The sequence below is a fragment of the Apis mellifera genome, linkage group LG8, assembly GCF_003254395.2.
Source record: "Apis mellifera strain DH4 linkage group LG8, Amel_HAv3.1, whole genome shotgun sequence".
Lineage (NCBI taxonomy): Eukaryota > Metazoa > Arthropoda > Insecta > Hymenoptera > Apidae > Apis > Apis mellifera.
Window position 1 is genome coordinate 11487025 of NC_037645.1, and position 12419 is coordinate 11499443.

A 12419-nucleotide genomic window follows, 5' to 3' on the forward strand; every position below is an offset into this window, starting at 1 on the left:
AATTTCTAAATTTTATATTTACATAATAATACTAATTTTGAAATTGAAATTTAAAAGAGTTCTTTTGATAAATCTTGATTGATGAATAAATGTCAAAAATTTCTAAATTTTATGAAATAGTAGAATAATATAATTCTAATATGACTCAATCATAACTGTAAAGATTTCTCTTTGCATTCTGATCAAGTCTCAGAACTCAAATTTATGAAATAATAGTATTTGAATTTTAATCCAACTCCAGCTTACCGATTACGATTCAAAATTTTCTTTGTATTTTTTTTTATTTACATAAAAAAAAGAGTGAAAGAAAAACAGAATATATCAATTTAAATAACAACATCCTACGTTCTTTCGTATTTTAACCTATATTTTAATACACATATTTTATTACACAGAGTCTTTTTAATGCAGTGGCAGTGTAATTAACCTATTTTTTTTTTTTTTTTTTTTTACACTTTACCATACAATTTTCTAACAAAAGAACAAAGAAAAAGATAAAAGTAATAAAAACAAAACGGAGAAAATAATTTATTAAAATAATAAATATTCGCAATAATTTATTTATATCGTATTACCTCAGTTGTATTTTCATCCTATCAGATAAATCTATCTAAATATATTCATCCCATCTCTCACGTGTTCCAATAAAAATCTTCTTATTTACGATACCCATGATACCTCTTGCTTACACGAGACAACCAACCTGGGACTACTGATTTGTCGCTGTAATTTCTACAATTAAAACTTACGTACGTTTAATTTTTCATTTAATCGCAACAACGAACGATAAAACAATCTCAAATAATCCACCGTATTCCATTTAATTTTATTTTATTTAATCCTTGTAAAATAACCGAGATGTCATTGCTAAAAAAAAAAAAAAAACTCGTACGATCAAATCCAGCACGACGTTCAAAAAAGGATTATTTAGAAAATGGAGTGGGCCACCCGGTGTGTGTAAAAGGCGTGCAGTTTTAATCAATGCGCTCAAATATATCCGAAACTGAGCGAGATACGCTACGCTTTCTTCATTCGTCGTATTTTACCGTTTTGAAACGGTAGATCGATATCAAGGCCGCGATGCATTTCCTCGATGAGAGACGGTATTACTGCTCGAGAACTGTACGAACTGTGTGAAAAGTTAACAAAAATTTCCCACGGTAAGATATATAGAGAGTAAGATAAAACGTAACGTAATAGTGGTTCAAGCAAATTTCAGAATTTCTGAAACATCGAGCGAATCTATCAAGCAGAATGCGAAGATAAAATGCACTTTTGAAATTAGTTACGACAATTTTTCAAAGAATTCCATATATATGACTATATATATTTGTTGGATTGTTTGAAAAGTAATTTTGTTTTTTTTTTCACGAGAATGAAACGAGTCGAATTCGAAAATCTTGTAACAATTTCTCGATTTGTTATTCGTCGGTTTTTCTTCAATCGATGCCTTTATTTTCTTCTCATTCTTCGAGTGATCTTGGCACATAGCACATATTTAACGTCGAAATTGTCGGAACGAAATTTTGAAAAACAGTTTCGACGTTGACGTATCGTTATATAACCTTTTTCATTCTTACCTTTTCGATAATAAACAAATAAAATATGCCGAAAATGCTTCTTTTGGTCTTCCATCCTCGTGTATCATGCGCGAGAAACACAATTGCACATAATCGAACGAATCTTTCTTATAAATAAACCACCGAAATGCCGAGTCTCGAAACAAAGTAATAATAACGCGGTTTAGAGTGAAGTTGGCTGGATAAACGTTCGACTAGCGACACTCGTGTGAACGAAACGCAAACTACTTTTCGAACAGCTCATATGTATATATATATACATTCGAAGAATTCTTCAAACAACGATTTTAATTCTAAATTCAGCTTATTCGTTATTCAAGTTGTTAACAATCGAAAAATTTTATCGAGTAAGAAAGGGAAACGAGATCGAGAAAAGATCGAAAACATTTCAAGAAATGGTAGGATTAATTTCGAAGAATTGTTCAACGAGCTGATCAACGAATCGAGAAATGGAGGAAGAAATGGAAGGGGAAGGAGAGAAGAAGACGGAAGAAGTCTGTCAGTGGAATCGACTTTATCCATCGCGACCAGTTACACACACGTGGCGTTATTTCAGCCTTCAAAGATAAAAATGTAGTGATGCTTCCTTTTCAGAGTTTGAAGAGTGGGAAGGAAGAAGTGAATTAGAACCGTGACTCGGGATTGGAAATATTCTTGTGTCTTGGCAACGGTGAAAAATTAAGCGCGAGAGATATTCTTCGAGCGTCATATTATTGGATTCGAGAGACCGGGGTCAATGTTCACGATGATTCGGTTGGAAAAAAAAAAAAAAAAAATTGGGAAGATTGTTCGAGAATGGAATAGAAGATCTCGTGCAAATTTTTTTTTTTAGATTAGATATCAAAAATTCATTCGTATTATTGCAACGAAAATATATTCGATTTTTAATTTCCAGAAAAATAATTCGATCGAGTATATCTCGTGGATTTGAGATCTACATCGATGGACGATTGTCCGCAAAACGTGTTCCTATGTGCTATCCACGGATAACGGAAGATATTATACAAGTCCTGGGGGCAGTTTGCGAATAACTATTGATCCATATTGATTTATATTTCCAGTAATTGGACCAAATGTGAGTGCACGACACTATCTGTAACGCGGTTTGATAAAGCGTGACGATTGTTAACGCACAAGTGCACGAGGATTGTATGCGGACAACAATTATTCTTGGTAAATATTGAATCACCGTTCAAGTAATTTATATATAAATATGTACTTAAGGAGCAGTTGAAAATTTAATTCAAATTATACTTTTTATTTTTTTAGAGCAATATATCAAAGTTGGAATTACAGTATTGAAACTTAATCCCAAAAAAATCTTGATAAACGATACTCTGTAATTTTTAAAGAAGAGCAATATTAAAGTCAAACTTGCTATTCCTCTATATTTAAAATTAGTCAAATTTTGCGATTGAATAACTGTCCAAGTAACTAGAAACTGGTATATTTAAGGAGTAATGACACTTGAAATTTAATTTTAAAAGAGTCTTGATACCTTCTAATTTTGAAAGAAGAATAATATTAAAATTGGATTTATATTTAAAATTTATACTTAAGATAATATTATTGAAACTTAATCCCAAAAGGATCTTTTTATATAAATATTATTTTCCAATTTTTAAAGAAGAGCAATATTAAAATTGAATTTATCATTCCTTTAGTTTGCGGTAAATGTTGAACAAATGTCCAAAAAACTCTTAAAGAGTAAATAATATTCAAATTCCAAAATTGACAAATGACTTTATAATTTTCAAAGAAGCGCAATACGATTCCCCGATACTTTCCTTTTTCATTTTCCATTTTCATCCTCTTGCCAGCTAAACGATGCTTAAACACACACACATACACACACACACTCACACAACGACTTTACTTATCTTCCCCACTGTTCGAGTTCAAACACCTATTTCTCACATACAAGGAATTCCAATCCTCATCGCTTCTCCCATTCCTCGAGATAATCCAACCTAACGAGAATAAAAAATATCTCTGAATCTAAACTCATATTAATTAACCGATAAACACACCACAACTTTCTCACAACTACTCGAAAAAAAAAAAAAAAAGGAACGCAGAGGCGCAAACGTTCACGAACACGATTTTGAAAACGATCCCTCTTCCCCCCCTTCTCCCTGACCACGCGAAAACTCGTATCCTATCTCCCCGAACACAAAGCGGATCAGTCGGACAATCGGCGCGGAGGCGTCGGGACTCGTCGTCCCGCAGGACGAGTCGTCGGGTTCGAGGCCCCGAGTGCCACTCGGCCAACCGAGTCTCTGTCCTTCTGTTAACCCCCCCTCCTCCCTCTCACTCTCTCTCTCTCACTCCCCCCACCCCTCCGCCGCGCTCGCTCGCGAAACAACACCGAGAACACGCTCGAGATACGCGCGCGCGTCGATTTCCAGCAGAGGGAGAGAGAGAGAGAAAGGGAGAGCGGAGAGCTTCCGTCCTTCCCCTCCCCGCGAGTGCGGTCCCTCGAAGCTCGGTGGGCTCCATCCACTCTCGGGAACTCAGTACTCTCTCGCGCCCCGAGCCGAGAGAATCGCTCCTATCATCTCCTTCCTCTCTCGACCCCCCTCTAACTCTCTCCTCCTCCTTCGATTCCATTCCCTCCTCGCACAGTAGTAGAGCCGCGCTTCCTGCCTTCCGACCCCGCTCCAACACCGAGGAACACGCGCGCGTGTATAAGATTTAAAAAGTATCGGCCAACGACGACAGGACACGTGTGTATGCGTGTATGCGTGTGTGCGTGCGTGGCGGATAAAAGAGTGGTTTAAGCGAGGAGTTTGAAAGTTGAAAAAGTTTTTGTGAGAAACGTGGTGGTGATTGTGGTTTTGTGATTGCGGTGAAGGTGATTGTGGTGGTGGTGGAAAGAAAAGTGGTGGTGGTCGTTTGTAAATATGGTGAATCTTCGCGGAGACACACCCCCGGAGAAGACGTGACAGTAGGGGGATGAGAGGATCGGCGGTGATCACGATTCACAGCCGGTTGGATTTAAGTCCCGCAGTGAGGGACTCTTGCCTCTTGGTTGGCTGGACCGGGTGAGGAGTGGACGGAGGGGTGGACAGAGAGAGAGAGAGAGGGGGGATCTCTATCTGGGTTAATGCTTCATTAGTTTGTCCTTTTTCGTTCGGTTGCGTAGGCGCCGCCTGTTAATTGGGACGATCAAATCCTTTCGCACGTTTCGAGGGCGGTCTTCTCGCGGACCGCGTGTTTTTATCCCGTCTCCGTTCACGCGTCGAGGTGATTGTGCACACGAGGATTTTTTTTTTATTATTGTTATTATTATTATTATCGCCAATTCTATTATTTTTGCCAGTTCTTTTCGATTTTATTAATCTCATCGGGCTCGAAAAGAGGCTGAGATCAGGCTTTCTTTTTTTATTTTACTTTTATGATTACCTCGTAGTTTATTCTCTCTTGTGAATAAAAAAATTTTGTTTCACAAGTATTATACGCTGTGATCTCCTTCGATTTCGATATGACGAAATCCTTTGAAGGATGAATTTAAGGATTTCATCGTGGAACCCTTTTTTTATCCAAGATTATTTTTTCAAGTTCACATTGGAATTCGTCGAGATTCAAATACTACTCTCTCTCTCGAATGAATTTCCCGATATTTTTTTTTTTCCTTCTTCCCTTTCCTCGCGTCGAAAAGTAGTTATTTGAAAAACAAATTTATCGAACGAATTCCTTTTGCATCTTTTTTGATACTTTTTTTTTTTTTTTTCTAAAAGCAATTCCTTCTTACTTAACACTCTTACTTACACACGCGTTTAATTTATTATTCAGGGAGGGGAGAAGGGAAAGGATGAAAGAAGGGAAATGAAATGCCTCGGGGAAGAAGTTGAAGCTCTTCTATTCGAGAAACAAGCATTGATCGAACAGTTTCATTTTCGACACGTGAATAAAAAGATGACTTGTGCAACGTAAATAAGACTCTCTTTTTTTTTTCCCCCCAACTTTCGAAGGTGCTTTTCAAATTTATCGAATCAAGCAACGATTGGATTATCGAGCGAAGATCTTTAAAATAATTTCTCGTATATATATATATATAAAATTCCTCTTGGTCAATCTTGGTCGGTGACTTGATAAAAAGCGTAATATTTAAGATTAAAAGAATCTCATTTCCTCTCCCCCCCGCAGGCGAAAGAAGCGAGATTGGATCGGCCTTTGACCAGAGAAAAACCTTTTTCTTGATTTTTTTATTTAACCAAAGCAAAATCGATCTCGAGAAATTACGATTTCAAATTTTACCAAACACGTTAATGCATAAATCTCGCTACGCACATTTCGTCACATCGTGCAAAGGTTAACCGCTCGATACGTGGAAAACATTATCGGCAGGCTTCAATAATTAAATCTCGTATCAATATCCGAAGGAAAAAAGAGGAAAGCGAAACAAAAATAAATAAATTTCTCCTCGATCTCTCCCGTTTCAAAGACGGTTCTCGAACGTTCCATTCCTCCAGTGGCGTGGAATTCCTGCGTCATCATGCAACTTTTCGAAACAATCTTCCAGAGGCCCAATCGAATCGAGGGCGCACTCGCTAATTAAGCTCCTCGGATCGGAGCTTAAGGGGGCCGAGACTCGTGCGATTGAATCAACGATCGAAACTCGTCGCCGCGATAATAAGTCGAAACGGTGAAAATCCATAGACGTGGACATGCATTTTTCAAACTCGAACGGTTTTATGAAAACTGTTTTACTGATTCGCGCGCTTTACGTTTCGTGAAATGAACGTGATAAAGAGAGAGAGATTGGTTGATGGAAATTGTGAAACTTTAAATGAATTTCTTTTTTTTTTTTTTTTGTGCGTGTATTGACGTTACTGTTTTATGACATTTTCATCGGGGAAAAGGTGAAGCTTCGAATTAAAAAATAAAAGTAGATCGTGGAAGGTTAGAGGCAAATTGTTTGATTATTATAATTATTTATATTTGTTCGTTCTTCGATAATACGATTTTTGTTTAAGGGATCGATTAATCGTTTCTTGCAAATGATTTATAATATAGAAAATAGAATAATACGGTTTTTGAATTTAAACATTTCAAAATGATAAAAATTGATATATTCGAGCTATTCAAAATATTAAAAAATTTTTGAAAGTTGATTTTCAAGCCCAGCTCAAAGATAAAAAAAAAAAGATCTATTTAAAAAAAAAATAAATAATAGATATAGATCTTCAATCGATAAAAATGAGAAAAGAAGAGAGAGAAGAGAGAGAGAGAGAGAGAGAGAGAGAGAGAGAGGAAAAATTTTTGTAAGATTAGCTTTAAAAAAGAGTAACAAAAAATCATATTTCGAAACATTTTTTTCAAAGTATAGCAAAAAGCTTACATCAAAGTCATTTTCAAAATGTTGCTTTCGAACCACTTTTATATTTCGCTTTCAAAAAAAAAAAAAAAAAAAGAAAAATAATACCAGAAACTTCTAAAATTAACTTCAAACTACTTTTAAATTTCGCTCTCGAAAGTTGTCGAAAAAAAGGGATAAAAAAATCTGACTTTAAAATTAACTTGAATCTGTTAAGATAAAAGATAATAATAAAAAAAAAAAAAATGTAAATATTTTCTTATTAAAATCTCCTTTCGAAATACCTATCTTTCTTTCTTGCTTTGCAAAATACTTTATACTCTCGCGATTACAATTTAATGGAAAATGAGAATAGAAAATCGAAAAATTTTTTTTTTTGAATTTATCGGGGAAAAAAGTGAAGGAAAAAAACTCGGGAAAATTGGAGGAACGATAGGATTCCTTTCACCCTGCGAGTCCAATAAACGTGGCACGTCATCAAGATGTGCTCAGGGGTGCATTTAAGTATGCAAGAATGTGATCTTGTTTCCCCTGTGGAATATCGCGAATGAATTACCACTTCTCGTGCATAATTAAATCGTCACACTTGTACGATACTTTCCGATAATTTAATTCGATCAAAAATGCGAGGAAAAAGAAAAAATTTAATTCTTTCAAAGAATAAAAAAAAAGGGAAAAAAAATATCGCTTTCCCTGAATTCGAATCGATCGAATGTTATTTCCATGGAAATTATAACACTGATCCTTGTTTTAAACTTTATTTCTAATAAAATATGAAACGAAAATAAAATAAAGATTTTTAAGAAGAAAAGAAAAGTTTTCGAATTCGAATCGATCGATATTATTTTCCATAAAAATTATAATATTCATCCTGTTCGATTTCTTATTTTAAATATTATTTCTAATAAAATACGTAAGGGAAATAAAATGAAGATTTTTTAAGAAGAATAAAAAAAAAAAAGTTTTCGAATTTGAATCGATCAATGTTATTTCCATAAATATATTATAATATTGATCCTGTTCGATTTATCTTATTTTCTGATAAACTTTATTTCTAATAAAAGTACAATATATGAAAATTTTAAGAAGAATTATCTCTTCAGAAAAAAAAAAAAAGAAAGCAATCCTTTTTCGTCGATCCTATTTCTCGATAATTAATTTACGAATGAAATAGATAAATAAAAGAGGATAAATAAAGCATTAAGGTTTTATAGGCATCGTTAAATAATTCAAGAAAGGAGGAGAAGCAAGGTGGAAATAACCGAACTGTTCGAAATTCAAAGGAAAGACGGGTTGAAATTTATGAGACGAGAGTTACAACCCTTGTTAGATTTAACGCCGTCGCTTTTACAGTTCCTAAACGCATCTCTTGTTTCGAGAAATATTTTCACTCGTATCTCTTTTATGCATGTTAGCTTCGATTGCTCGATTCGTTCATTTTTCGAAGAATTTAGAAATGAAAATAATTTTTTTAATGCATCATCAATATCCAACGATTTACATTATGTGAAAAATAATAGAAATGGATGCGTTATTCGAATTTATACGACTCGTAAATATTGGACAGATGGCGATTCGACTGGCCTAAAAGTCACTATTACACTCTTAACGAAGAATGTACACGAAACAAATAAAAATTCTTCTCTAAATAAATCTACTCGACTCTAAATACGTTCTCTCTTTATAAATACCTTTTAAATTTCATCGTTCATAGTACCTCGAAAACTGATTAAAAGTTTTAATGTCTCTTAACATTGGCAAACGAACTTACATTTTATTTTTCCTTGAACATAGAAACTGACGTCACCGAGGCCCTTTTCGCATTCGATTCGCGTGGCTCGAGTCTATTATGAATATTAGGCGACAGATGGCAATGCGATCGGCCGAGCCAGAACTCGCTATTTAGATTTCTCTAACCTCGTCGAGTTAATAAATGGACGAGACACGACACGAAAGACATATCAAAGATATATCAAAGATAAACAAACATAAACTAAATCCTATCTCGATTTTAAATTATTCCCGAGCGAAGGACGAACGAATTATTGAATATTTTCGACTCGATCGAAAATATTGAATCGACAATCTCGACCGATCGTTCCAATTTTTTCATTTCCCTCTTTACTCGCAACACCGGTTTATTTATCACCGATTTTTCCGGATTTTCCTGGTGCATCGATTCCGGAATGAAAAAGAGAGAGACGAACGGGGATAGCCGAACAGAGAGAGAAAGAAAGGGGATAAAAAAAAAATAAAAATACCGGAAAAGCCGAAAAATGAAGGCAGCGAAAAGAGGGAGGCAAGATTTATCGCGAACCCGTATATTTCCACCGTTTTAATGCGCGGTGGAAATAATAACTTCGCAACGGTGAAACCGTGGAAATAAAGTAACGGGACGACGTTTCGTAGCTAAAACGACTCGCCATCATTAATTCGGCGGGAACGTGTGTCGCATAATAATTTATCTCGGCCCGGCTATTGTTCCATTTGGAAGGTTGTTTTACGCCCGATGAATTTAATTTGCGGCTTCGATTCATCGTCGAATTTTATTATTTCAATTTCTTTTTGCATTTTTTTTTTTTTTTCCATTTGAAGGAAAAATAATTCTGGAGAGAAAATGACGTTCCGAAAGGTATATTTTTTTTTTCGTGCCAGTTAAAAATAATTCTTTCGATCTGATTTTTCTGGAATTTTGAATGATAAAAAATATGGACAAAAGTATGCTTTTAATAAAACATTCTGGTGACATTCGACGAGAGCTGTTTATTCATACGAGCTTATTTATACAATGCAATTTTGTAAAATATAATATTCGTGATGTATTGAAACAAATAGGATGGGGATCGAGTGATGCATAAATAACAAGAGTAACAAAGCGATATTTTCGATTTGATCGACGGAGAAAAATCCTAGAAATTGGATTTGGAACGGTTATTCTTCTGCAACGTTGCAATCAAATATGGTGGTAAGCGATAAATTCATGAAATTCAATAAATGTTACATCATATAAATCAAAGTTCGAGTGATTATCCGTGTTGAAGCATGGTTTCAGGTGTATTTGAATTAATTAATTTTCGCTGTTTTAAATACTGTCGAGATGGATATTAGGAGAGATCTCGTTCAAATGAAGAGAGAGAAAAATAAAATTGTGTATAAAAGTATATAAAAAAATCTTTATTGCGAAAATATAAAATGTGACGATTTTTTATTTCATTGCTTTTATTTATAAAAATTGCACGAGCTCGTTTTTAACTTGCATTCACTCGCGATAATAATTCAATTTCAATTAAGCTGTATCGTCAAAACTTAATTTGTTAAAACGATTCGATTAATCGAACGTCGAGATCGTCAAAAATTATTATTTCTGGATTTATTTTTATTCTCTCGGTTTTTTAGAAAAAAAAAAAAAAAAATACGAGTTTATCTTCCAACCTTCCAATTAGCATCGCCCACCGATCGTTCAATTTGCTTCTTGCCGATAATATGACAGAGCTCTTGCATTTAATAGAATTTAATTCGCCGCTTCGATTGACAGCGAATTGGAATTATTTGCCCTTCGTGTTTTCTTCCAATTTTATTTTTCTTTTCTTGTAAAATCTATCGAATCAATTGCAGTCTCGAATCTTTCTTTTTTTCCCTCTAAAAACACCGCTACGTTAAAATAAAAGCAAGAAAAAAATTCCAAACAAAACGAACGATCCTCGTATTAACACTTACGAACGAGAGAGAAAGGAGGAGGGAAAAGCCTAAAATAGAGTGTTTACGAAAGCACTAGGGTTAGAACGAACAAACACTCGAGAAAATACCATCCACACCGTTTTCTCTTTCTATCGACGAATTTTAAGAATCGTGAAAGCCGTGAAATTTCACGGTTAAATTATTCCCAATAATATTTTTCATTCCGAGCGTACACAAGTTACACGAATATGCCATCTACGCAATGAAAATTCGAAACGCGACTCTCTCGGAATCGCAATAAGGTAGAAGAAATACGAGATATATCCCGGCTTTGAATATCTGTATTTTCCACTGTATTTTCCGCGAAAGGGAAAAGCGTTTCTCCACGCCGGGCGCGTTACACTTCACTGCGATCAACTTTTTACCGACTTTAACACGCGACTCAATCGCACGATGGATCGGACGCGACTTTCTGCACGCAGAGTTTTTCCGCGCATGCGCGCACTCGTAATTTCGTTAACCGAGTTCAGAAACAATTTCGTATAACCGCGTATCCGAATATCGAGGCGTGGGGAGAAGAAATTGGCAATCGAGGTGGGTTAGGAAATTAGGATCTCTTTGGAACGAATATTATCATTCGTAAAATGGAAGTAGAGTGGAAGTGCACTTGTTGTTGCCTAAAATTAAATCAGTGGCTGAATACGTTCTTTTATTTGCAATGAATATTCATGAAAAACTTGAAAGGGTTTATTACTTCTTGCTTCTTTCAAATTGGATTCCGAATTTTTGTTTTTTAAAATTGAATTAGCAAATAATAGATGGTAAAGAATTAATAAACTTGAGTATTATTTATTTCTTTTAAAATAGATTTTTTATTTTTTAAAATCGAATTAATAATCGATGGATATTTAAAATGAAATGAAAATAAATTTTAAAAATTGACGATTTGTTTTTTTCTTTCGAAAAATCGTATTCCAACAGCGTATTTCCCTCAAAATGTCTCGAGACGTAATCTTCAACTATGATTGCCCAATTCCTTCGATTGTTCTTGCGCTATTCTCCTCTCTAAAACGGCGCCGCGAATAGTCGGTATTGTAATCCCCAGCCAATTTCGATTATAACAATAACAACAGGTGCGATGATTGTGATTCAACCCCAGCAAATTAATAGCAAATTCACCGTGTAATGAAATTAACCGAAATTATTATTTACACCTCGTGACAGATTATGTTAATCGATTTAATTACGTTTAATTTCAATTCCGCCAATTTAACTTAAACCGATTAAACGATAAAATTATTCCTTTTGAATGCTAATATCTTAAATTTAGCTCAACTTTAGTCGAAATTTCCGATTCCATACACGCGCGCGAACGATGAATTCTTTATCGATAAAGAAAGTTTTAAATCCGATATCGATGGCTATTAAATATAAAATACTTCAAATTCTTCTTCGGTTTCATTTTTTTTATTCAATTTCGTAATCTTCGCGAGAATTTTTCGTCAAGATATCGAGCTAATAAATTCCCTACATTAAATTTAAAAAATAAAAAATATTGAGTTTATTTGAACAACTTTTAACGCTTGATAAACCTTCGTTTGTTTCGTTCCATTCTCTACGACATCTCGAAAACGAGAAAAATTAACGCGGTATAAAAACAAAGATGCACTTAACGGAAGAAGGACACGTGATACGTGGTTATATCAAATTAAGTTTCGCCACGGTGCTCGGAGAAATTAAACCGTGGAAAATTAGAGTGAATAAAAAGAAACGAGTTAAAACGAGACTTCTCTATAACGTTTACTTCTTTTTCTGGCAAACAATTATTTTTTGCCACGCGA

At 34.6% G+C, this 12419-nt stretch overlaps 2 protein-coding genes across 4 annotated transcripts in view; one reads left to right on the forward strand and one right to left on the reverse strand.

Annotated features, from left to right (window-relative positions):
* LOC551016 (midasin) overlaps positions 1 to 12419 on the reverse strand; it is a 114686-nt gene that overhangs the window by 50009 nt on the left and 52258 nt on the right. The gene's annotated exons all lie outside the window — the stretch shown is intronic.
* Positions 3546 to 12419, forward strand: part of LOC100576746 — a 48355-nt gene continuing 39481 nt past the window's right edge. The window contains exon 1 of one of the 3 annotated variants that reach the window (XM_006568522.3): positions 3546 to 4624. The gene's annotated coding sequence lies outside the window, so the exon portion shown is untranslated. The remainder of the gene's footprint in view (positions 4625 to 12419) is intronic. The other 2 variants (XM_006568521.3, XM_006568523.3) reach the window with 2 other exon arrangements.